General features: G+C 39.8%; 1 pseudogene; it reads left to right on the top strand.

Annotated features, from left to right (window-relative positions):
- Window positions 1-2,746: 2,746 nt before the first annotated feature.
- Window positions 2,747-17,331, top strand: LOC125723193 (COMM domain-containing protein 8-like; annotated as a pseudogene).
- The last annotated feature ends 9,016 nt before the right edge of the window (window positions 17,332-26,347 follow it).

Genomic DNA, 26,347 nt, shown 5'->3' with positions numbered 1-26,347 from the left:
CCCTTTAACCACATCGTTTAAGTAATGACAATTTTTTTGGCTAATATGTTACTGGAAATAAAACATACTAAGCATTTCGACAAGAATCAAGGAATAACGCTGGCGATCCTGGTTAAAATAACTCTCGCTCTCCATGTTGCGCTTGTGCGTGCAGCCACGATCCCCACACACCACTGGCTTTTATTGAAAACAGCTGAGGCAAGTAGTTTTCTGAATTTTAAAGTGTGTAAAATAAGTATAAAATGTGTTTTAAAGCATATAGCCAATGATAATTAATAAAGAATTTAAGCATAATACCCCAGACATACCACAGCCTACAGTTGGTAGAAATGGCACTATCCTGGGGCCTACAAGATAAAAGCATATGGCACCAAATTGGAATCAATAGTCTTTAAAAGAATAAAATACATTACATGGAATTATTAATGCGATATGTTAAATTGTATTATGCCTTAAAACATTTTTAACAATAATTTTAACGGGGTCACCGGACACGTCAAGCTTTTCTAGCTAGAGAAGAAAGATGGCCTGGTAGTTTTGAATGGTAAAAGCAGTAGTTGTGTTTTGTTAACGGGTTATTTTTAACAAAATGTCCTATTTTATATCGGTAAAAACACAGCAATCCTGTTTTTAAGGGGGGTTCATGCGTATTGCATGTCTAGACATGTCGGTCAGCTAATGTCTGCGGCAGTGGGTAACGGGGCATCGGCGCAGGAGCTTTTGGAGTCTTCAGCGATAAGCCTATGAGAAGGAAGCGTCAATGAAACAAAATGGCCGCCGGTTGACAAATTGTTGCAGGGTGCCTGCAGAGTGACTAACATCTCGTTTAACCGCTGGTCCTGAGTATGAGAAGCAGACAGCCAGCAGTCCAATCCTGGCAGAAAGCATATTGCCTCTATTTGTTAATGTGTCATATTCGTAAATAGTATAAAATTATATATTTCTAATTTAAATAAAAATTGATTTCTAATGCCACAGCTCTGGGGCTCTGGCATAGGGCCGGACGCCCTGCTGCGGGCCTGGGGGTTGGATAAAGTATCCAACTACAATTGTTTAATCAGCGGGATAAAGTGCCGTAGCTTAAACGATTGTATGACAAATTAGTATACATTTTAAATCAATAAGATTTAAGGAATAAAACAATTTAGTTGTATTTTGTTATTTAAAATAAAACTAAGATGCACCCAGTTTATTATTAATTTAATAGCTGGAGGAACTAGTGAGCGGTATTTAGCACCATACATCATCTTCAAGATTCCACTACAGAAGGTAATCGACAAAGTTTTCAAGCATATTTCATAAAACAAGACAACGCAAGGAGAGCGTTCGATTAGGAGATGGCACCGTACGTAGTCCTGGATAGGAACTATAGTGAGCGGTATTTAGCTACGTACTTCAAAAACAATGGATAAAAAAGATTTGTCGTATTTGTCGATGTGTTATTTTAAGTAAATGCGTTAATTTCTAACGTCAAAAGCCCTGTCATGTTTTAGGTGCCAAATTATATGGTCTAGCATTATATGGACTAGTAACTGTCTCTGGGGGGAGCAGCTCCGGATAGGAACTATTAAGCAGCATTTAGTGACAAGCATCAAAAACACATTTTAAAAAACTTTAGCAGAATAAAGCCTTAGTTATTTCAATAAACAAGTTTTTTCAGTAAATTTTTGTTCACGCTCATGCGCACAAACACACAGACCGGAGATCAGGGGGCTTTAGAGTTTACCTTTACGTTGGTGCTACGATGTGTGACCAAACCCCAAAGCACCCTAACTTAGTCATCCACTATGCTGCGAGACCGGACACTGACTATTTGCCCCATTTAACTATATGGTCAGGTGTGCGTGATTATTTAATTACATTTAACAGGAACTAGTAAGCTGTATTGAGCATCATGCATCAAATACATCATACAAGGTGCCCCACGGCCCCTTCTTATATCATCTACAAGCTTGATTTGAGATGCTTGGTGGAGTACAATGTTAAGCTGACATTGATAACGGAGCTGCAGCCTGTTTGATAGTTAATGAAATATAGTCCAAATTCAACAGTGTAGGATGTCTTTCTTAAAATAACTAAGGCCTTATTCTTTAAAGTTTTAAATGTGTATTTGATGCATGATGCTAAATACTTACTAGTTCCTATTAAATGTAATTAAATAATCACGTCCACTTTCTTTAAAATAACAAAAATGTATCCTAAATATCCTAAATTCTTACACTCTTGGCTGATTCCACAGTTCATACACCCCCTACCCTTCCATGGCCTGTGAGATAAGAAAAGCAGACTTCTGTCTGCCTAGTCGATCATTTCTAGCCGCTATTTAGGTTCTTCCTCAAATCTTGTTGCCTAAATGACTTCGATCACACTCATATTAATTTAAGATTTTGCTATAATAGAGCGATCCTTATACATTTCAAGTAAAAACGTAAACTATATATGTCAGGTGTTTTTTTGACTGAGATTATCAAACTCGAACACTTGTTACAGAGGTGTGAGCTAACAGTGCTAACTATTACACTACTGTGTCACTATAACCTTTGCAAGTACTTCAAAAATTTATTTAATTTTTTATTTAGTAAAGACAAAAATAAAATACAATATTGATAAAATGTTTTCACTTCTGTGAATTACTTAATGTTAATGCGTTTAGAAGGTTTCTGAATTACATGGAACAACATTTCCCAGCATGCTTCTAAACGATATATGTGACGTATGCCGTTCACCTCGTGACTTTTACGGCCACATGATATGCTTGTGCGTCAGCTGACCCGCAGCTGTTACGGGATATGGGTATACAGATGCAGCGCGGCTGCTAAAGATGATCAAATCCATAGAAAAATTGCCTGCAGCAGAATGTCCCAAAGTAAGTGTGTCCGTTATATCAGCCGACTTCAAAGCCAGCATATATAGTCCCAGGAAAAAACGGTTATATATTGTGTTTAATGTTTTTACCAACATGAACTAATAGCTGTGAGGCCGAGGCAGACATGACAACGTATTCTGTGTCGGATCGAGGAGCGCGAGGGATTTGTAACAAATCCGTGATGTATGTCAGAGTCAATAAGCAAAGCAACTGAACAAAGCATGATTTACTACCTAACAAATAACCTTAAGCAATACTATTACTAATACTGAACAGGTTTTAATGATTTTCTGAACATTTAACGGCTAATATAAATGGTTTTAAGGGAACTTTGATTAGTTTTGGTCGAATATTATTATCTATAAAAGAAATGCTGCCGTAATAGATACAGCCAGTAGATTATATCACAACGACGTAAAATCTCTCGTGTTAACGAATGATCAGGGTAAACGCGACTTTAATCCGCACACTTGTATCTAATCGCACGTTTCCACGGCTGCAGTCTGTAAATACAGTTTTAGACCAATCCTATTTTTGTGGACAGAATTGTTAAGGCTGCAAGAAATATTCAGTGATTTCAACAAATGGATTTCTCTCGAATAATAATAATAAAAACTTGCAGTCAATTTGCTACATCTTCTTGGACACTTAAAGAAATGGGAGATTTAGTATTCCCTTTAAGGCTGTTTATTTTATTTTAAGGTTTATTTTGTTTTAAGGTTTATTATCCAACTATTATTAGTTGGATTCCTGTTTCTTGGTTATACAGACCTGTCAATGTACTCATCTGTCATTGCACCGTGTTACAATGTCACACTTCTCTGCCTCATAGGAGGGACTTATCTTGTGTCCAATTAACTCCGTAATGCGAAACGTTAGTGAAATAAAACCTGTATGAGTGCATGTTTTACAGGATGGAGGTTTAGCGCCAAAATTGGTGTTTTAAAACACTAGGGGGCACAAGAAGCCTTTGGAACAAGGTTGTAAACAATAGTAATAATATTTTTAGGAAAAAAGACAAGGAGTGGTTGTTAAGGTTTCCAGAAATAAAACTTAGCATTTTAGTGATTATTTTGCCCGTGCATTATCTGAAAAAGGGTGTCAAGCTGCAAATTAAAATATTTGTTTGTAGAACAGAAGGTCAGGGAAACGTTTCTTTCACATGTCAGTTCTGTCTCATGAATTACCTATGACTATTATAATTTATAAGGCGTTTTCAGGGTTTTTATATAGTGGTTTTATTTGAACTGTCGTGTTTGTTTAGATATATGTCATGTTGCTCATGATAATTGGATTGTATGGAGTTTGAAGCCTATCTCTGGAAACATAAAATACTCTCGATCTCCCTCTCTCTCCCTGGAGGGCCAGTATTACTCACAGAGCCCATCTGCTGCCTAATAATAATAAGGGATGCAACAAATATTTTCCGTAATATCCTGAAATATTTTGAATAGGAAAGTTGTATTTCCGCAAATTGGCGCAATAGCGACACCTAGCGGTACATTATACTTATATTTAAACTGCGCGGAACAATAGTAAAAAGGGCAAAAACGAGAGATGATGATCAAGCAGGCCTTAAAATGCAAAACTGGCAGCGGTTTAGTATGTTTTTACAGAAATGTACGCAAATATAGCACAGCATTGCATAACTCCATAGCTTCCAGGAAGGAGCATTGCTGCTTTCAAAGATAGTTTTTAATGTTTAATGTCCTTTATTCCAAGTGTAGATTTTGTGAATCTCCCCACTGGGCATGTGCAAAACAGTTACATTCATTATAAACTAGAATATTCTGTATAAGCGCATGAATATGGCAGATCACCAATGGAGCCAAATGTGCCTGTGCTTTTAAACACTTAGCAGTGCACTTTGAGTATGTGGCCTTTGAATCACCCATTGATCCGATGTAATTTATATTATTAAAAATATTTTACTGTATTAATGCTAGCAGGTTGCTTATATAGTATAACCTCAAATTTCGGTCTTCATTGGTGTAATTCTTTGCTCACTAGTTTGTGAAGCTCTTCTTTTTTCACCCTTATTAAATATAAAATAATGAGCCGATGTCACCCCTCTCCAGTGACCTTAGTATTGAGGAACAAGTCACAGGGAGCTCATCAGGATGCAGACAGTCATCTCTCAGTTAGTGAGGCTCTGTAGCTTGGAATGCCGTGCCTGTGATCAGAAGGATGCCGGTTCGAATCCTCTAGCTGGCAGTTGACTTTGATTTGATTAGACATCACCGTTGGGCCCCTGAGCAAGGCCCTTAACCCCCAATTGCTCCAGGGCACTGGCACTGTCTGACCCTGCTTTCATAGCTGCATGCTGCTTTGGCCGAAATCACATAAAGAAACGTATGTTAATAAATCAGTGGATTTCTCTGTAGGATAGAAACTGAGGTTTTCTTTAAGAAACCAGAGCTGCCAATAGGCCCTGCCAGTGACCTTGTAGTGTCACTGCAGTTGGTGGAGTCTTATGGATTCTCTCTCTTTTTGGGATGTTGCGTTTTTCCATCTACAAGGCTGCAATGAAGACCTGCTCCCCACTTTCCCAACATCAGACCAAATGTATAATATACCCTCCTCTCCCTCCATGTTCGGGGGGGGGGGGGGGGGGTGGTGGAGTTCAGAGGAAATCACTTACTGCTTATCGGCAGAAAATAAACATAATATGCACATACGAATCCATTCTCACACAGAGGAATAGCCCTTAGTAAGTATCAGCACCAAAGGACTGACACATTTGTTAAATCTTTTCTGATTGTGAAATCCAAAAATCAGTCCATGAATTTTAGGGTTAGGGTCAGTCATAAAGTTTTTCTTTTTAAGTTGTTCTTTGATGAGTTCAAAGACATCATATTGAATTCCATTGATGAATATTTGTCTGAGGATTAGCATGGAATAGATTTGACTGATATTCCATTGATAAATATTTGTCTGAGGATTAGCATGGAACTGTTTGAAGCCTGAATAACTTGCTCCTTTTCTGAATGGGCTGCATTAGGTTTATAAATTTGATGCATAAGAGCTCTTTGGATTGGACAGTAGATATGGGAGGAAGTAAAGGCCCGACTCTGCCTGTTCCTTTCTTTTCTGGCACGTCCCTCTGCATCACAGTGTGTGGTATCATTGCTGTTTATTCAGGTCCTTTCTGCCTCCGTTACCATGCTGACTATGTTTTATGTGGTACGAGACACTGCAGCTACCATGCTTTTGTGTCACTTTTATGGTGCCCTACATAAGTAATGTGTTCAGATCTGAAATGTCTTAGGCAGTCAGTGACGTTTAAATTTCGATGTTGGTGTAAAACTATGATATGTCAGTCATGATGTGTTAACTTAAACACTACATAAGCTCTCTTAGTGTCTGCACAGTATTTTCCGCAGCAATCCAATACACCAGTGTGTTTTTTTACTGGACCAGTAGCACACCACATTTAGTTAATCCAGTACTTTATGGGTCATTTGACAAATTAGTTGAATGAATTAATTGAATTGTTGGTGAAGTTTAACAAATACAGTGGTGCCCGCGGTTCAGGAACACAATCCGTTTCAGGAAAGTGGTCGTGAACCGATTTGTATGCGAACCAAGGCATTTTTTCCCATAAGAAGGCATTGGAATTCGATTAATTCGTTCACAAGTCTACCAAATATTAATTTTTAATTTCATTTTCTGGATTTTATAGTAAAAACTTTAAATAAAAACACAATATAGTGTGGCAATTGGCGGACCACGGCATCACGGGGGCAGAGAGAGACATGGAGACTTGCTTGATGGGAAAATAACGCTTTTTATTAACAGTCCTTAAAGCCCTTATATTGTTGTTGTTGATGTTAATGATTGCGGTTCACTATTGTCATGCATGTGTTTGACCATGTCTTGAGTGCACTCGGTCCGATCCTCGCGTGTATTTAGCGTGTGTAAATCTTCCACCATAGGTGCATCTTGCAGTTCGGCGTCTTACAACCTTGTGTTTCCTGTCTGTGTATTCGGGTTCGGTGCTCGTTGGCTGTTACCACAGTATGCAGTGTTTCACTTTACTTGCCCTTAAGTGTGCTGAGTGCCAAAAGGATATTTTTCGAGCTAATGTGGCTGTGCCTGCATTACGTGTGGAGTTCAATTCTCTCTGTGTTGTTACGCTGTCTTGGATCTGGATTCATCCCACTGTTCATGAGAATTATTTATTGTTCATGAGTAGTTCATGAGAATTATTGGTCTTCAATTTTTGGAATTTATTTAGTCTTCTGTGATGGACTTGTCCTTCCTTTGGAACAGGCCTGGGTGACTATTTTGGGTGGAAGGCCAAATCCCAGCTGCCCAATGTCAGCGGGGGGAAATAATTTAGCAATGATTTTCATGTCCTATGAAATTGAGGAAGACTTGTTAAATTTTATGCCCCACCCCTCCATTTTTTATTTTTTGAAGCCTGAATGCAGAAATGAATAAATGATTTTATTCTAGTTGTTTTACAATAACATAAAATTATAAGATTCCACTTATTACAGTCAGTCATGCAAATGAAATCCATGATATCAGAAAAGCACAGACGTGTAGGCTCTGCCCTCTGTAATCAAACCAAAGTTGCTATTTGATCTTTCTCTTTAAACAATCAATATAAAATAGAACTTAAAAAAAATCAGTATACATTTTTTTATGTCTTTTTTATGTTAACTTTTGCATTTTATTATTAATTCAAAGAATGATTTTTGCCCACAAATCTGTTCACCTTTATAAAGTGTACCACACTGGAGGGATGTATGGATTGATGAATTTAATGAAATGTATCGGCTCGCAAAATAAGTTGCAACAATAATGCATGTGAAGGTTGTGGGGTGAATTCCTTGTGTCTGAGCTGTTATGCTTGTTTGATGTCTCCATGAGTACATGTGGTATCCCGCAACCCTCAGTTTCTGCACAGAGTGGTCGATGCCGTATGTGGGAGAAGCCCCCCAAAGATGGCGGACTACGGCACCAGGTGGAGCCTGACTGAGTGGATGGAGCTCCTGGACGCACTCTCCGCCATCTTTAAGCTCACTGTTGGGAACAACATTCCAGATAAAGAGGTGAGAGCCGTCATGTTGTACAGTTTGGCCCATGACTCAACTCAGTTTGGCCCATGACTCAACTCCATTATTATCGTTAATGAAATCTAAAGCTATAAGAAAACATTTTGCTATATTTTGGACGTAGATAAACATCTGTATAGTACAGAAAAGCTGCCGTCTGGCCAAAGGTTTTGCCCGTCACCTGAAGCCCTGGTGATACAGTCAGTTTTGCTACAGTGCAACAAATGCGTTCCTGAAAAACCTCAAGTTCACTAAAACCGCGTACTAAAATATACATGTCCAATTGGAAAAAATCGGATTATAGGAATGCAACTCCAAAACTTAGTAACTTAGATGAGAACAGTGGCCATCTCCTATGGGTCCTTATGAGAAATGCCTAGCGTCTGCTTCAGCTGAACGTGCTGAATTCGCTAACTTGTCGAATGTCGGGAGTAGTGACAGCCAAGTTGAACCAGTTGCTGTACGCTGAAACCTTAAAACTAAAATTGTCAAATGAAAATAAACATAAAAATAATGGTTAAAAACTAAATTAAAAAAATCAAAACTATGAAAACAGCAGTGTTGAGCAGCACTCAAACCATGCAAACGCCCAAAACTCACAGGATGAGCTGGCCGCCTCACTGTACTCCTGACAATTTTTCTGAATTGCTAAAACACTGAACTGCATTATCAGACCGGAATTGTCCAATTTCCAAAACTCACTCATTTGGCGTAGCTGTAAACATTGTTCACCTAGTTAGACACAATTTGCAGATCTGAATTTCCGTTTTTGTACATTTTTAAACACCTCGTTATTCATCAAAACACAGTTTATACCGTGGTGAATTTGAATTCAGAACTGAAACTAGACTTTTATGGAGTGCTGAATTCTACAAACATTACAAATTATAATCGTATGCAAACATTATTGCTGAATAACTTTTTTTGGTTTCCAGTTTTCCAACTTGACATGAAAAGGCCATTTCCATGGTAAACCTGTTTTTCTGTATGGGCAGGAACAATTTTAGCTGGTAGTGTTTTCAGTTTTTAGTTGTAGTGTATAATAACTACTCAGTAGTGTTTGTGTGCTAAATGGCTTGATGTGTGATCTGCTAGCAGTGTTTGCTTTTGAGCAAAGATGAAAGAGTTTTGAGTGGACTGATTTTGCAAAATAAGTTAAAAGTTTTGACTTATTTTGAATGTAGCTTCAAAATTGGGTTTGTGTTTACTGTTGCAGAGAGGAAGGAAGGTTTTAGGAAACTGTGCATTAGCAAATTCATAACTGTAATCGTTCGCTTAAGGTTATCTTTTGGGTAACGACCAACATACATCAAACATGCATATCTTCATCAAGACGATATTTAGTGTGACATGTTCAGGCCTTATGTCAAGTGTAACTTGTCTTCAAAACGGTTTCATTTCTTTATGATTTACTCATTTATGATGGCTTGGATAGTACTGACTAAGTTTAATAACGTAGCTGCTTGTGAATATGTTGTAATTGCAACAATTGGAGTCACTGTGTGCAGATACCAAATAAAATAGCTATGTTAATTCTCAAATAATTTTAAAAAAATTATAATTGATGCAAACGTGGGTGTAACCAGCGGACTTACAGGGCCTATGTCGTGATTGCTTTTAGCAATGCCCTGGTTATTTTAAATACAATCAGCATCACATGACAGTTGCCACTCTCAACCCCCAGATAACCTTATGACCCTAGAACTGCCCAAGGATTAAAATATTTGCAAGAGTTTATATCTCCAGTAGACACACATGTAAAAAATGAGTGGTTTCCATAGTATTTAGCTTTAAATGATTGACTAATGACTGAAGGTAATTCATTGTCTGTTATGTGAACAGCTAATATATTATGATCTACAAAACACTAGAGGGATTGCTTAGAACTGAGCCCGGATTCAAGCTTGCAACAGTGAATACCTGTCAAGCCATTGTGCTGACCAGGGTGACAAGCACCTAAAGCTGTGTTCCTGATGTTCTGATGCATTCGAGTGAGATCTGCGCAGTAGTTGCTGTAAACATGATGTCCAGCGAAGATTGACTCCTGTCTCCTAGGTAAAGGAGTCCTTTGGCAGAGCTGGACAGCAGCTACTCCGATGCTGTCTTAGCATGCCTGAAGGCCCGACATGAAGAGATCCGACAGTCTCTAGTAGAAAGGGACAAATGCCGTATCTTCTGCCCAGCTGCAGGATTTTGACTGGCAGATTAAGGTATGTCATTCATCCTGTAAGCCAATCAACACTGATGGAGTTATTCCTTAAGCTTTGAATGGCCATCCATTAGTAGAATCTTGGTACAGCATCCCCATATACTGTTTTCTCATTTGTGCCATTGTGAGATAAACTAACAGATGGCTTGAGCTGATGCTTTTGCATAGACCGAAGTCCCATTTGAGTCCCATTTCATCTGAAAATGTACCTGGTGACCTTTCTTTTTTTTTTAAAAAAAAAAAAAAAAAAAAAAAGATCATCTGTTTTTAAAATGTTGATATTTGCAGTGATCTTTAGACAACATGTATGAACACAAACGTTTCCTCTGCAGTGTAGGGAGTGTGGCGGATCCCTGTGTCCATCCCAGTATGCTTCCTGTTGTCCTTTCAGTCCGCTGTTTGAATTAACTGGGACTCTTCTGTGTACTTCCTCCTTTGTTCCTGCTGCACCATCTTGTGCCTCTCTTCAGCTCGTCAGTTTTTGGGTTACTTTAATGAGGCATGTATGAGAGCAGCCATTGTTTACATGGTAGGAGTCTCTTCTATAATTACTGCCACTTTTCTGAGAGGAGCTGTATGACTCTTGTTGATTGGGGGCTTATGTTATATCTCTTTGACCAAAATTATGGAACTACCTTTAATGGCCAGCAGGGGCAGCATCACCACAGACCCTCAATATCAGAGATTTCCTTCCTGTAGCTATAACAGTGATCATCATACTGTCCACACTTCCTCACTCATCTCCATCATCAAGTCATACTGTAACTGTTCCCGGATTATGACAAATTCACTGCAAGATGCGGACGCATACGTCCTAGGATTTATATCATCAGAGAGATTTCACTTAAACACTCCCCGTAGTGCAGCGTAATTAATATGGATTTGCTTTTCCAGCTGTAAGCAGCCATCTCTGCCGTGGGCTAATTTCCGTTGTCCCGTGAAGCTTCGTCTGCACGGCATACTGCCGCTTCCTCGCTCTTTGAGAAGTGCTTGTCTGACCACGTTATTATTCCAGAGGTCATTTTCTCAGGTTACTACTTTGTGTATCAGTGAAATCTGACACATTGTTGCATGACTGGTGTCATTGCCTCATTTAGTGCCTGTGATTGGAGTTCCATTTTTAATTAACTTAATTGAGCCCTATGATGATTATTTTTAGTTTATCTATCATTTTGGAATCTGCCATCCGAAACACCCAGGCTCACAGTAAATCCCTGGCACTGTGTAAATATGGCTGTTTCCGTTTATAGTGAGGGGGCACAGGGGTATAACTCCTGATTTAATAAAATGGTAAATCTTCTTTAAGGCTATTTTGGATGTTGTAACATGTATGACATTTTTAAGGGGAAAATGCCAGTTCTCCATGGCTGCTTCAGCATTCAGACGTGGGAATGAAACATTATCTTCCTGGACCGGATCAGGGCATCTCTGAGCCCTGTTGGTGGTCTTGGAATACTTGCTGCTGTATCAGTGGTCAACGTATTGAAGCGTTGTTATCTAACTGAGTACCGTCCGGGCTCTCTGGTGCTCCATAGAGGATAGACGCATCATCTGACCTTGGCGTCCCCAGGGAGGTTGTGGGGGAACATACCGAAATCAAAGTTATTTCAGTGAAGGCCAGCATTGCGTTAAATGGGGATGTGACCTAAAAGTGCCCGGTTGACGCACTAGACCTAGGGTGACCCGTTGTGTCGCCGTAAGCTCCGGCTGTGTGTCAGGGGCACGGACCCCCAGAAGCCGAGGCCTTTCTGATTCGCCTCGGCTCCCAGTGTAATGAAAACAGTCCTCATCTTTTTTAGCCCCGATTTGTGGATGTGCATCGGTGGCCGAAACTCGACGTTCCATGATTATGTGAACCTTCGATTTCCTGTTATCAAGAAGATGTTACTAGTGTAAACTCTTTCAGAACGCATGTATCATTAAGCAAAGAGATCAGTATTAAGTAACATTATTTTTATTATCTCGCTGCAGGCTGTGTCCTGCCTCATCCTGTGCTTTCTATAATAAGCTTTGTTATACAGTAAGCTTTCTGTAATGAGCGAGAAGCAGTCATTGTAAATGAATGGATGAGTAAATATTTAAGTTTTTGAATGAAAGTTTGATGATACCTTACTGGTGAATGTACTCAGAAAGCACAGAGTAATGGTTTGAAAAGCCCAGCCTACCACAGATGCCTCTACACTCTGCTTCAATCCAGCATTTGCCTCACATGATCCTCTGCCGTTCTTGCTGAGACGCTTCCTGTTTGCAGGCTTTGCCAAGATCTTCGGGAAGCTGCGTGATGCAAAATTGGCCCCCCTCTGCTAGTTAAACTATATCTGGGGTTCTGGGAGACACAACTGCTTGAAGATGATCAGCACAGGTCCGTCTACACAGTATGACAGATGGTCCAGATACGGGATGCAGATATGCGGCCAAACGCCGAGCACAGCAAACCTGAGCTGACATATTTTTGTGTGGCAGAGCGATGAATGGTGAGAGAGTGAGAACATTGCTGAGAGCTACGCATTATCCATTAAGCTTTATCCGGGTGCTGGGAATCATGAGGAAGACAATCGCTAAAATACCTGTGTTACACATTAATTACACTCTAGCATCAAGGTCACAGAAATCCACCCTCTTTGTACTTTGCACTTGTCAGAGCCGATTTATTTATGCCCTTTGTTTCTGTTCAACAACATCCCCCCCCCCCCCCCCCAAAAAAAAAAAAAAAAAAAAAAGTTAAGTTTAGACCTCAGCTCAGATCATCAGTGCCATGAACCAGACAATACTTGGCTATCGGGTTTCCATGCTCACCTAGGGATTTGACCAGCAATTCACTAGAATCGCTCTGGCCTGGAGGAACTCTTATCTCTGAGGTGAAAACACAGGGATTGTCCAGGGACAGGCGCTCTCCGGAAACCCGTGCCTGAATGAGGTTTCCTCCTCAGTAAGCCAGCCTCTGTAATCCTGCACTCCATCCCAAAACAGAAATAATTATCTTTCCACATCAGCAGTAACACTGGGACGTCCTTTCCATTTTCTCCACTTCTGGGAAAACTTCCGATTTGCTGAATTCCACCCACTAGAAGGAGGAACTCTTAACTCCGAAAGCATCAGTAGGGGCCCTGATTAACCGGCCTGGCTAGGAGTTCTCTTATCATTCATATCTGTTGACTGACTGGTGGAGTGAATGTGCTGGGAGATGTATGTGAACAGAATATGTCCTCTTTAATAAGAAGAATGGTCAGTCTGGCAGAGAAAAGTATTAAACTCTCTCAGTCTTGACTGAAAGTCATCTATTACATGGATGCTTGCATTTTAGGTGCTAAAATGTTCTGTTCTTTTGGTGAAGAACAGATTTTTTAAATCTGCTTTTTATGCCTCGAATGTTGGTGGACTGTGGTATAATCCTCACATTCTGGAATGAGACAGGTCTTCACCTAAAAACTATAGATAGATCCTCTATAGATACTGCATCTGTTACGTATTCAGTGTGAGTGGAAAGGTGATGGTCCCTTATGTTCTGACTAGGCTCTGGTTACTGAGAGGGGTGAAAAATCAATCTACTAAAGTGTTATTTACTGCTTGTAAGGGACATACATTTGTTTATGCTCAGAAGAAGACAAGTGGCCGGTGGGAACGCAGGCACATAAATCCTATGCGGTTGGAATGCTGCTCAGTTAAGGGAAGCTCTCTGGTGCTTTCTCGGCAAGGTGGTCCTGTCCTGGGACAATCCTGGAAGCACTGAGGCAGACCTGATGGGAGAGGTGTTCTCAGGAGGTCATTTTTATTGTGCATTTATAGTACGCTTTCCAAACACAGGAACTTTTTTATCCTGAACCAGGAAAAAGCAGCTTGGCTTGTGTGGTTCCCAAACACTTATTCAGACTTGGTCCTTCAAGACTATAGGTCCTTTTTTGTTCAAACATGAACTGCTGTGTGTGGGGTTATAGTGATAGCTTGCTAATTGATTGACCACAAGCAGCAACGCCAGGTTTACATTACACAGAAATACAGGGACGTTATACTTTCCAATTTTTGTTTTCAGTATATGGAAATGGCAGACCAACATGATAAAGCAAAGGGAAGAATGCACACAGTGGACTGACGATGGTGTATAAACGTTGTTGAGTATTTGTTCAGATTATAATATTCAGAAACAATTTGAATTGTGCAAGCGAAGTGCTAGTTTATCGTAAGGTGTCATTGGTGAACTGGAGATCAGCTGGTCAGACCAGCTTATTATTGAAAATGAAAATGACTGTTGACGTCACCGCTTACTTGACCTCAGCTCAGATCATGTGACCCGTTGTAGGCCGCTCTGTTGCAGTGCATGAACCAGACAGTACTTGGCTACAAAAGTTCTCTTTCAAGACCCAGGAACTTGGACTTCAGCGTGGAAAGCACCTATTGTAACATTTAATACTGGTTTTGTTTTGTGTTCTGACCTTTCACCAAGATTTTACTCTGTGAAATGGTAGTGAAAGCCTTGAGAAAGACCCATTGGGATGGCGTCGGGCGTGTTTGTGGACCCGTTTTTAAATGAGTGGATGTGCAGCTGTCATGGGGCAGACTAAAGATGTCCAAGGAGGAGGTGATAACCACATTTTACACATCGCCTCTGCCTCCGTAAGAGTCATGTAAGAGGGAGTGTTGTTACACATGGCCAGACTGAACACATGGCCAGACTGATTCCTGATGTTTCCCTGTGTGTGCTTCCCTTCCTCATGCTGCCGCCTGCTCTTTGGTTTTTATTTTTGCCTGGTTGTCTTCACCTTCGGTTTGGGGTTCCTGTTCTTTCCTCCCATTTCCATGTTACACTAAGGCAATCACGTGCATATGTCGCAGGGCAATGTGTTTCGCCTTGAGCAAAGCCATTACCCCAGTTCTTCGTCTACGTTGATTGATGGTGCCAATGTGTGTGTTCATGCACGGTGGGCTTGTTGGGACTAGTGTTGTTATATAAAGTTAAAACTGAAACAAACAGAAACTAAAAAAAATTAAATATAATTTGTGACCTGAAATAAAAATGGAAACTATATATTTAAAAGTTGTTGTGGCTGCTGAGCTGTCCATTTATTCATCCCCACTTCAGTACTTACCGCTTCCATGATTGACAAAAAACAGTAGCATGTTGTGCGCTCCACTAACTGAATTTAATAAAGCATAAGGATATGACAAATTTATACAGATTATAAACTTTTGGGTGTCACAATACATTTCTATTTTAGACAATGTACTTATCGAATTGTGAGTGAAAATAAAGTCGAAAGTGTCGAAAAGCCATTATCAGTTATCTAAAGCCCTGCAATGACATACAGTTTGTTATTGCCCAAATAAATTGTACTTAAATTAAATGCTGAAGTTGGCAGGTGGGCAGCGGTGGCTTAATGGTTAGGGAAGTGCATTTGTATTTGAAAAATTGCTGGTTCGAATCCCCGACCAGCAAGGTACTGTGCCCTTAGCACTGCTCCCCAGGCGCTGAATTAGCTGCCCCCTGCTGTGTCACGATGTCACATATGGGTTAAATGCAGAGGACACATTTTCTTGTTGTGCACTGTGTGCTGTGGTGTGTCGACAATGACCACTGATCAACAAATTTTAAATTAATTATCTGGAGGAAATATTATCCTTTAGATTAATCAACCAATTAGTAACATAGTTCATAGATTAATACATAGAAAAATAGTCATTAGTGGCTAGTTCTGTGTATGCTGTTAAATCAATGTAAATGTGTTTTGAAACCAAAAACCATGTGATATAAAAAAATCAGAATATGATGAGCAGACTAGTGATGTCAGCATAGCAACTGTAACACCCCCTCTGCACTCTTTCTGGTTGCTGTCCTTCCAGCTGGCTCTGTCCAGCGACAAGATCTCCTCGCTGCAGGACACCGCTGCTGAACCTGAGCCTGGACATCAGGGAGGGTGGCGCCGTGAGGCCCGTGTCCATTGAGATGAACCGTGAGGAGCTGCAGAGCCTGGTCAGCTCCCTTGAGGGTGCTAATAAGGTAAGGTGTACTGTGATGGAGTCTGGCAGGGAAAGTAATACAATGAATAAATAAATAAGCAGTACATAATTACTGATTAAGTATTAATTGTATTCTGTAGCGGCAATGACTTAATTTTATGACTGTCAAATTGCTGTTTAATGATTCAGTAGTTTGCAAGTCATCCATATGTTTTCAGAATGATGATAAAACTATATGGAATATTTAATTCAATATAATGTAAATTTATGTAAATGTGAATGCATTTTAAACAAATGATCAAACACCTGTTTCTCCCTGAAAATATAGATACACTGCTGTAACCCTAACCCAGCAATGCCCGAGTGTTGTGATTAGATTGTAGTGAAGGAATGAAGTCGATGAATAGCAAATGAGCTGCAAATCAGGACTTGTTGATGCCGTTGCTGTAATGGAACACGACTTTAGACTAGTTCTGATACCAGGCCACTGACCCTTTTCTCTCGGCCGGTTCCAGTATTTCAACGGGATGATGAACTGGAGTTACTCTCTGTATAGCAGGAGCAAGATGTAGGATTATGGGTTGGTTGATGTTTAGCTACGAAGAACCATCATTATAGACCAATTGCTGTACATGCAAGATAAGCTAGAATGGAGGCAGCAGAGCTCTAAAAGGCCAAGTCTGCTCACATCTTCAGTTTTCCTGTGTGCTGAGTGGGTTACCAGGTTGCCACGGCAGAAGATCTGAATACACCTTCATACTTCTAAGGTTGTTTATTTCCTTAAAAGCTTAATGCCAGCATAAAGAGGAACCATAAACAGCATTTCGAAGATGGCACGCATGATCACACCCGCTAAAGTCGGCAGCAATCTCTTTCATGGGCTGTGTCTATCAAAACTGCAACAATTACTACTTACTGCATTAATACACCACTCTGCTGAACATACCATATTTTGCATGCAGAAACTAATGAGGCAAGGCAATATGTATTTTTTTCAGTATGGCCTGTGGTACAGGAAGAATGTAGCAGCATCTCGGCGTGTCATGATGCAGTGTTGTTATTATGTTGTGTTTGCAATCACCACCATTTTGTATTCAGGAGAGATTTCTCCTGGAAAAATATCAAACATCAGTATGACTAGGGGGTTAGTGAGGGTTTACAGGAATATAATGAAGCTGGGTGGGGGCTGATGGAGGGGCACGGTGAGATGGATGTAGTGAAAAGCTAGCGAGTGTCGTTATACGTGCTTCAGCTGGGGGGGGGGGGGGGGGGGGCTGTCTGGTTTCTGTGCGACATCAGGTTGCCTGGAGCTGAGTGTTTCTGTTCACATACACAACAATGCTCTTCCTACAATTATTGTTAGCCCCCCCCCGCCTCCCCCTCCCAGTACACAGTACCACATGCTGTTATTCTGCGTGCATCATGGTCAGCAAGGGTGTGAATTAACATGAACCTTCAGCCAACAGCTACTGATGCTGATGTTCTCCCCAAATTGATTAATTAAAAATGACCGTCTCTATATGAAGTGCCTTAGCATCAACTCAGGTTATAAGTACCCTGAAGACCAGTGGAGTGTTTCAGTTTTTTAAAATCCTGTCTTCACTCTGATACATGGTATCTCTCATCATTCTCTCTCTCACTTTAAATTAAATAGCATTTTTCTGTGCTCGTATATATTCCTCTTTGCGTTTGATCTTAGAATACATGATGGAGTGCTTGTCGTGGTTGAAAAATGTACGTTTTTTTTCTCACAGCTGTATTGCAATATGAAATAGGAGGAACTTACTGAGGTCTCAGCGTGTTTGTTTTGAGGTGACGGGTCAGAGGTTTGGGATTCTGACTTTAAAGGACAAGCTCCAGCAGAAAAAAGGCAAAGATAAGCATGGTTTGGATTCATCACTTGCGGTAGATCAGGACTTGAAGAATGTATGCCCCTTTTAAACCTCCCTTTGTGTGATTGATGATGATGTTGCTTGGCAAAGGCTGCGACATGCTCAACACCAGTCCTCAAAAGCCTGCTGCATAGGCATGCAAGACATGATAATCACTTGGCAAAACTGCAGTGAGGGCTTAAAAATAAGTGAGGCGTTGGCTGAGGGTGGGGAGGAACATTAGCAGAGATGAACTGAGTGGAGAACAACTTGATCTAAAGAGCGAAAGGTCTTCAGGAGAGAAGCTCCGGCATCTCATCTAGTCTAAAGACCTGCTGCATCTTCCTGAAAGCCATGACCTGAGCCCCACCGATTCCCAACTGTAGTGCGTGGGATCATCTTACCACTATTTCATTGATTCTATATTAATTTCAGTTTTAAAGCAGTTTGTAAAACCTGAAGCCTTCATTGACAGTGTCACGCAGTTACACCCCACTAAGAGTAATGTGGTAGAAGTCTTCTTGCGTTTGGAGACTATGGGATATAATGGATATAATTTTACATAGTCGTGATCACTGATGGCTTGTGGGGTGAATTTACATTGGTTTCATTGTCTAACACCACTTATCTTTTCCTCCCCCCCCACCCCAAAACCTAACAGGTTGTCCTCCAGTTTGAAATGAGGGAAGAAGACCAGTGATATTTTCAAGAGATTGGAATGAGGACTGTGGTGATGTCATACGGAAGATCTGCAGATATGTGGCAACAGGGGAGGCATAAGGGTAGCCTTAAACGATCTGCCGTCAATGGACTTGCAAACAAACTGTGTCCTTTTTTTTGCATTTTTAATGTGGAAAAACAATAAATTTTTTACTGCTGTACCTGGTACTTTTGTGTCATTTAATATGGACCCAGGTGTCTAAGTCAGAGGTGGCCAATCTTATCCGAAAAGGGCCGGTGTGTATGTGTGTTTTTGGGGTAACCATTAGGTCAGCTGTTCATTCCCAGGTGTGAGGACTCTTCAGCCAATCAGTCCTCTAATTAGTGACCAAATTAGAGAGTTGCAGCCGAAAACCCACACACACACACCAGCCCTTTGTGGATAAGATTGGCCACCCCTTGTTCTAAGTCATGCTTAAAACCTATAATTACTAGTGCTGGGGAAGCTAATGCATAGCATTTATTTTTTACTGTTATATTATGACATATTAAGTTTTTGATCCCGTTAACGCGTGCGGTATTTTGATACCCAAATGGGAGACTAATATGTGCAGTGTTTTAATTAAGAACTATAGTATTTCTTCTGGTTTTAAACATAAGAGCTTCGGTTTTAGAGAATCATTCTAAAATAAATAGGTTTCTGTGGATTTCAGGAGGTTCTCAATGTAAATTAAAGTTCACGTTCCACCCACGTTTTGCTTGTTGCTAAAATCGAGATTGTGAACCCTTTTCTTTGCTTGATGAATTAATTATACTCCTTGCATAGCTGCACCTTCTTTTTCAGGTTAAGTGCAGTGGGCGTGTCCTCCGATGAGGGGAGAATAAGCATATGGATGAAGATGTACACCTGATTTAATTTTGTGACAACACAAAAATTGAAGCAGACACTTGGTGGCAGCAAAGGAAGCAAAAGGCAGCTGTAGAGCCACTTGACTGTGAACGCTGTAACTATTAAAGTTGGACAGATTCATAAATAAAGAAGAAAAGTGATTGCACACAATTACACATGGCACAGATGGATGACCTAAACACAGATACAGATATTACACTGAGTGATATAATTGTTGATGGCAGATGAAATGAAGCACCTGTGGAAGCGTTCTTTCTTGCAAGTTGGCTGAAGTAGCCCAGTGCTGAAGGAGCTTCATAACGGCCTCACTGTCTCTTGCAGGGAGTAACAGGGATTGGCCATAATGGATGTACATTTGGCCGACATCCTCCTCTCACCTACGTCCTCAGCAGAGTCCAAAGAACAGCCTAGCACTCCTGACCAGCTTAGTTGGTCTCTTCTTGTCCCATATTGCAAGTATTAGTGGTGGCACATGAAATGAGGTGAACTTGATTGTGTTAAGGGACACCAAAGTTGGGCTGTTAATAAAGATTATTTTGGCGAATGTATTGGGGGCCTACAGATTGCAGAGGTTGAGGTATGGGAAGAGCAGGGATACGATGCGGGTGAGGGGTGATTAGGCCGTCTCGGAAGTACTGTACATTGTTGTCTGTCCAATAACATCTATTTCTTCTTTTAGAAACTGGTACAGAAGGTTATTGAATCTAAATGAATAAACTTTTATCCCCACTTTTCTTGATCTTACATTTAATACCAGCTAAATACTTTTGATACTTAAGATACTGTTAATATGATACCCTAAAAACTCAAGTGGTCTTTCAATGGGTAACTTTTAATAATTTTCCTAGTAAGGTGTCTCAAGTATGGTTTTTAGGTACTGTACCACCACTGCATACAACTGTTACTATGTTTCTGTATGATATTTAAGAGAACGGACGCATTATCTTGCTTGTGGGGCAGTTTACATACCCGTAATTCTTCCAGTGCCTGTCTGGATTTACTCCCGCAGACCCAGAACGTCCAGTGAGGTGGACTGTAAGTGTGAGGTGTGAGAGATGGCCCTACCTTCCATCCAGGGTGTCCCCTTATCTCACCCTCCTTGGTTCTTGGCTGAGGGCTAACCACCCAGAAATGTTTACTCTATATTAAAAATTAATAATATACTTCTCGTGCATGATTACAAAATGACATGGAGTTCTCACAGAAAGTATTTGGGAAGCTTGCTAATTCATTCAAAATTTATTGGTTTTATAACTGAAAGCTATAAGTAAAACAATTTCAAATAGTAATAAATTAAAAGCCAAATTATAGTTCTACAAGCTTTTCTGAGTTAAAAAGGTCTTTGACAAGCAGTCACGTTGGGTGGTTTAATTAGTTACACCTTTGCAATAAAATTATGTATGTGGTATGTTTTTTTTTTTAATCAATCATTTGTATTTAGCATCCTTTTGCAAGTCAGTGACTACACTAGCAATTCATATGTCTGTGAAGAAGATATTGTATGTGCAGATATAAGCATTGCTTGCCAATGGACTTCTGTTATGAAACCAATAAATTTATAACATTTCTACAGAATTAAACAAGCGTACCATTTCTGTTTTTTGTTTTTTTCCTGGCTTTTAGGGGGAACGTAATCATACTTTAAGTCAATTACACTATTAGTATTGTTCCACAATAACAATTAGCATGGTCCTTATAGACATGTGGAGTTGTCACGTTTGCAAATGTTTGCTTTACTGTTGTTTAGTAAGATACATAATCAGTTGTGTTTACTCAGGTGTTAACCCTTTTGTACTGGTTCCAGATAATCCATATCAGGGAGGACACTTTCAGCTAGGACAGGATTTGTAAACTACAGTTTCAATTAAAAGCACCTGCATTTCACTTAAGTACTGAATTCTTACTGTGTGTTGATGGTCAGTCTCCTATAGTCATGCATGTGCTGTTAATGTTAACGTGACACAGCTGGAAATGAATCACAAAATCAAGGAAACAAACCAGTCAGCAGGAGAATAACTGAACTGTTTGGCCAAGCACAGGAACCTTTCAGTTGTGGTTTGTAAAACCTGAATTAGCTCAGAAGTGTCATCCCTGATATGAATTATCTGGTCACCCTATTAAAAACAGGCATTGAGTTACAGTGTGTTTGATCCCTTACACCAGTTTTTGATACATTGTTTCTTATACCATTACTTTTAACAGTGTTTAATAGGTTAAAGTGCAACGTTGTAAGCTGTGTAAGTAGCCAGTACAATCTGCTGAGTGAAACAGCAATACGTAGGCTTTGCTATGTTCTGTAACTTCATACCTCCAGGCTTGCAGCTCCATTTTCTGCCCCTGCTTTTCTCTCTCTCTCTCTCTCTCTCTCTCTCTCTCTCTCTCTCTCTCTCTCTCTCTCTCTCTCTCTCTCTCTCTCTCTCTCTCTCTCTCCCTCCCTCCCTCTCCTGCATGTTCTCCTTCTGTTTGTATGGGTTTCTGTTGCATCTGATGTTTCTTCCCATGGTACAAACACCTGCAGTTAGGTGGTTTCTTTAAATTGCCCATGCTGTATGATATTTTTTTACATATGTGCCCCCAGAGGAAGCCTCAAGGCCCAACGCTGTACAGCTGGGTTCCCCTTCTGGTCCTGGAGGTTTAGAATCCAATGCAGTGTGCTGATTTCCCTGCTCAGGCACACCTTTGTCAGCTACTTATCAGGTAGAGTAGATGTGTCTGAGCAAGGAAATCTGAGAACTGTGTTGGATTCTGGCACTAGGACCGGAATTGGGGAACCCTGCTGTACAGGATAAGTGGTTATGGATGGATGGATGAATGGATGATAAGTGTAATGAAGAGAATGTGTTGAGTCATGCCCGGTTATTCTCTCTCATTGTCCTCCCAACATTCTTGCCAGCACATGAATGACGAGGTCTGTGTGGATTCCCCAGGCTTGTACGACTCTCTCATATCTTTTTTATTATGGATTTCTGGAAGATCTCCCTGTGAAAGGTCAGCTCATTGAAAGAACAGAGGAAAAAAAATTCAAAACTCAAATTCCCACATTAATAAAAGTCAGTCTGATGGACTGCCGAATATCTCTTATTATTTCTGTCTTTTGAATGCAGGGAAAGGTACCATGGAAGGTAATGGAAAGTCTGAGGCCTGTGAGCACTTTCGAAGAAAGAAAGCCTGCCCTCCATCTTTAATGCAGTTCTGCCCTCGTGGAGGGGAAACGGCTCCTTCGACAATGCAGTGCAACACTGCAGAGATCAGACTATGTACTGTATTTCCCTAGTTGCTCCCAAGTAGATTTTGGTCAGAAAGCTCTTGTTCTGGAGGCTCTCGTGGGAGAGCTCTACATTTAAATGGAGGCAGTGTGTGACTTGAGTTGACTTGAGTGACTGAGTGTTGGGATGTCTGTGATTACAAGGTCGGCCCCAAATGGGCCCCAAATTCTCCATGCACTGTCTGATCCTCATCTCTCAGCTCTACGCTGCTTTCATTTAAAACGCCGGCTAAACAAATAAAACACGAATGTAGTACTGAAATAAATTTGAATATAACTGTTTACTTGTATCAAATTTTCCATCAGAAAGTGTAAAATTAGGAATCTCGCGGGATTAAATCTGGCACACTCACAGAGCTTCTTAGTTCATGACCAACTTCATACAAATAATCCATCCATCCATTTTCCAAACCGCTTATCCTACTGGGTTGCGGGTGGTCCGGAGCCTATCCCGGAAGCAATGGGCACGAGGCAGGGAACAACCTGGGATGGGGGGCCAGCCCATCGCAGGAAAAACTCACACACCATTCACTCACACATGCACACCTACGGGCAATTTAGTAACTCCAATTAGCTTCAGCATGTTTTTTGGACCGTGGGGGGAAACCGGAGTACCTGGAGGAAACCTCATACAAATAATCTTTACAATAAATTCTCAGTCTTGTATATGCTGTCCCTACAAAAAGAGAAATGCGGGTTCCCGTGTGTCCAGAACCATAGCATTGATATACTTCTCAGATCTCTACTTTCAAAGCTTCTGCTATCTATAATGATATAAAAAATATCATTTTAAGATTACGAATAACACCCTCTTGTTTACGCATCCATCCTGTACTATTTATTCGCAACTTTAATACCCACAGTTACCATCTTCATATCCAAACTGACAAACATGTCCCTAACTTCAAAGAAACTAATTTGCCAAAAAAAAGTGCTCATATCCAAATATCTACCAAATCATCCAGCACATGGGTGTCATTAGATGAGAAGTCAATCCTGAAAGAAATCGCTTTTTGGCCAGATGAGAGTATCGTCTCCTCATCACTTTGATCCTGGACTGAGGCTCGTTTGATAAGGGTCGGCCAGTTGTAAATGAAAGTGGATATATCATTTACCAGGGGAAAAGACAGCCTTCTGCATTATCTACCCAAATACGAGTCTCCATGTATTGCAGATAATCAGTCGTTAATGAGTCTTCACTGAAAATGGGCAGGCATACCCATAGCTAAACATTTATGTTACAATTCGTATTCTACTGTCTTGAATAATACTAATTTAATCATAATTTAATTCCAGAATTTATTCTAACTGCTCCTCTCATTCACTTACATCACAGTGCATTGAATGTAAACATAAAGATGAAAGCCTGCCCTGCAATCCGAACGATTGTTAGTATTTAATTATCAAAAATTACCAGCATCCTGACCTGTAGCCCAGTGTCATCTCCATTTTCCCAGTGCTGACTTTTTCTCAAAGCTCATGTAGCTTACAGATAAGCATCACATGTATTTCATATCATATGAATACTCCTGGAGCTGGTAACACTGTGATATTCTTCACGGAAGTGTGACTGCTGTAGATTTTAAACAACCCATTGCAGTTCATATGCAGTGTCAGCACCGGCAAATTATTTTGATTTAGTCTTAGTCTTTTGATGAAAGTACGGTTTAGTTTTAGTCATAATTTAGTCATCTGATTTTTTTAGTTCTAGTATAGATTTATTCAATGAAAATTACAGGATATTTATTTGACTAAATGTTCAGTACATGCAGTCAATGGAAGTAACAGGTTTAGTCATAGTCTAATACACAATTTTCACATTTCTTTGACAGTTTCACTTAATTTTCTGTGCCACAAACACATAGCCTGGTCTACAGCTATCCTCTACCCAGGTTTGTAACTATATCTTTGTGGGGACTGTTCATTCATTTCTATGGGGAACACTCTAATCCCAACATGACAACCTTAACCATAAGTAACCAAACATGCCTGCATTAAATTAATTTGAGGTGAAAGTGTATAACTTAAAGCTTACACTTACTTTACGTAGTTTGCAGAACAATATATGCATGCCATGGACATCAGCCTTGTTGAAAGCAAGGCAGCAAACGTCTCAGTTGCTTGCAATTGCTTTAAATTTTTAAAATCGGTTGTAGTAGTTGCTGTACTGTTTTATGTTTATGTTAAGTGGAGTAGAGGATTGCAGTGTTTTCTGCAACATGCTGCACCCAGATGCCGTCAAAAGCATAACTGACATGCTAAAAAGACAATGATGTATAAGCTGTATATTGACACACTGAAATGCCTCCAGTACGTTACGTTTATTGGCATTCTTCCATTACTAATGTGCTGTTTTTTTCACTTTAAGGTACAATGTGACTTTTGCTCTCGGTAGACATATGCACCGGCAGTTATGACAGTACTTTTAAATGTAAAAAGTATAATATAAATCTCTACTTATATTATTATTATAGAATTATTATTAGCTGTTTTTATGGTTTTGGTTGTAATATAGGTACATAGTCATAGTTTCCTGATATGTACTTTCATTATACATTTCTTTCCTGAATTAACTGAATTTCTTGTTTATGTTATGGATGAGTAATGATGTCTGAACAATACACTTTTGAAGGTAGCTTTTTCCCGACGACTTGCTAAAATATATAAACTATTTTACATTGCGTTGTTTTTTCATTACATTCTAGGATTTTTTGTAGTACATTCTCACACTTGGGCAAATCCTTTTAAGGCATAATCTCTGTACAATACATGTTTTCCACATAATGTCTGATTAGGATAGTATGAGCCTATATTTCCATATCAGAATGTTACCACCTTTAAAAACTTTATTCTGATTGGACAAATTTCCTTATATGGACATGTTACTTCTGTTACAGTTTTTTTTCTCAATTGTTTAAGCACAATTTTGAAAACATATTTTGTTGCATTAAATATTGGGGTATTCATGAAACGAAAAAGGGGTTCAGGCGTGATTTAAACAGCAACGATGGAAATGGTTACGGTTCTCTCAGAGACTGCATGCAGCACACATGCAAACGCAACGGTGGTTATTTCCAATGACAAGGTAAAAATGTTTCAGTGAGACTTAAACTCGATACAGTTTTTTAAATTGCTTAAGCACAATTTTGAAAACAGAGCACGGTATTTCATAACACTTCACTCAATTAGCACAACACCTCAGATTATTTGTAAAGTGGAACACTAGTCAAAACTCTATAATTTCTTACAAAAACTCTATTTTCTTGTCAAAACATCCAACACATCCATCATATGGTCTGATTCTGTTTGATTCAGTTAAACAGCCCTGTGCTTATCTTAAAGCACTTGTAACATTTACACAGAGAAAGTGTAAAAATAGGTTCATAAACACTATATGACACTGGTTGTGCAGGAATTATTTATTTCTCTTCATGTCACAGTTTTTGTAATTATCAGAAAAGAAAGAACATCACACTAAACATGATCTGCGTCTCTCCACATAGCTGGTGACTGTTTAATCAATTGGATCACAGGTTTCATTTGAAATTCTT

This window comes from Brienomyrus brachyistius, unplaced genomic scaffold (assembly GCF_023856365.1).
Source record: "Brienomyrus brachyistius isolate T26 unplaced genomic scaffold, BBRACH_0.4 scaffold46, whole genome shotgun sequence".
NCBI classification, from domain to species: domain Eukaryota; kingdom Metazoa; phylum Chordata; class Actinopteri; order Osteoglossiformes; family Mormyridae; genus Brienomyrus; species Brienomyrus brachyistius.
The sequence above is the reverse complement of the archived record's forward strand: the minus strand, read 5'-3'. Positions and strand labels throughout refer to the sequence as shown.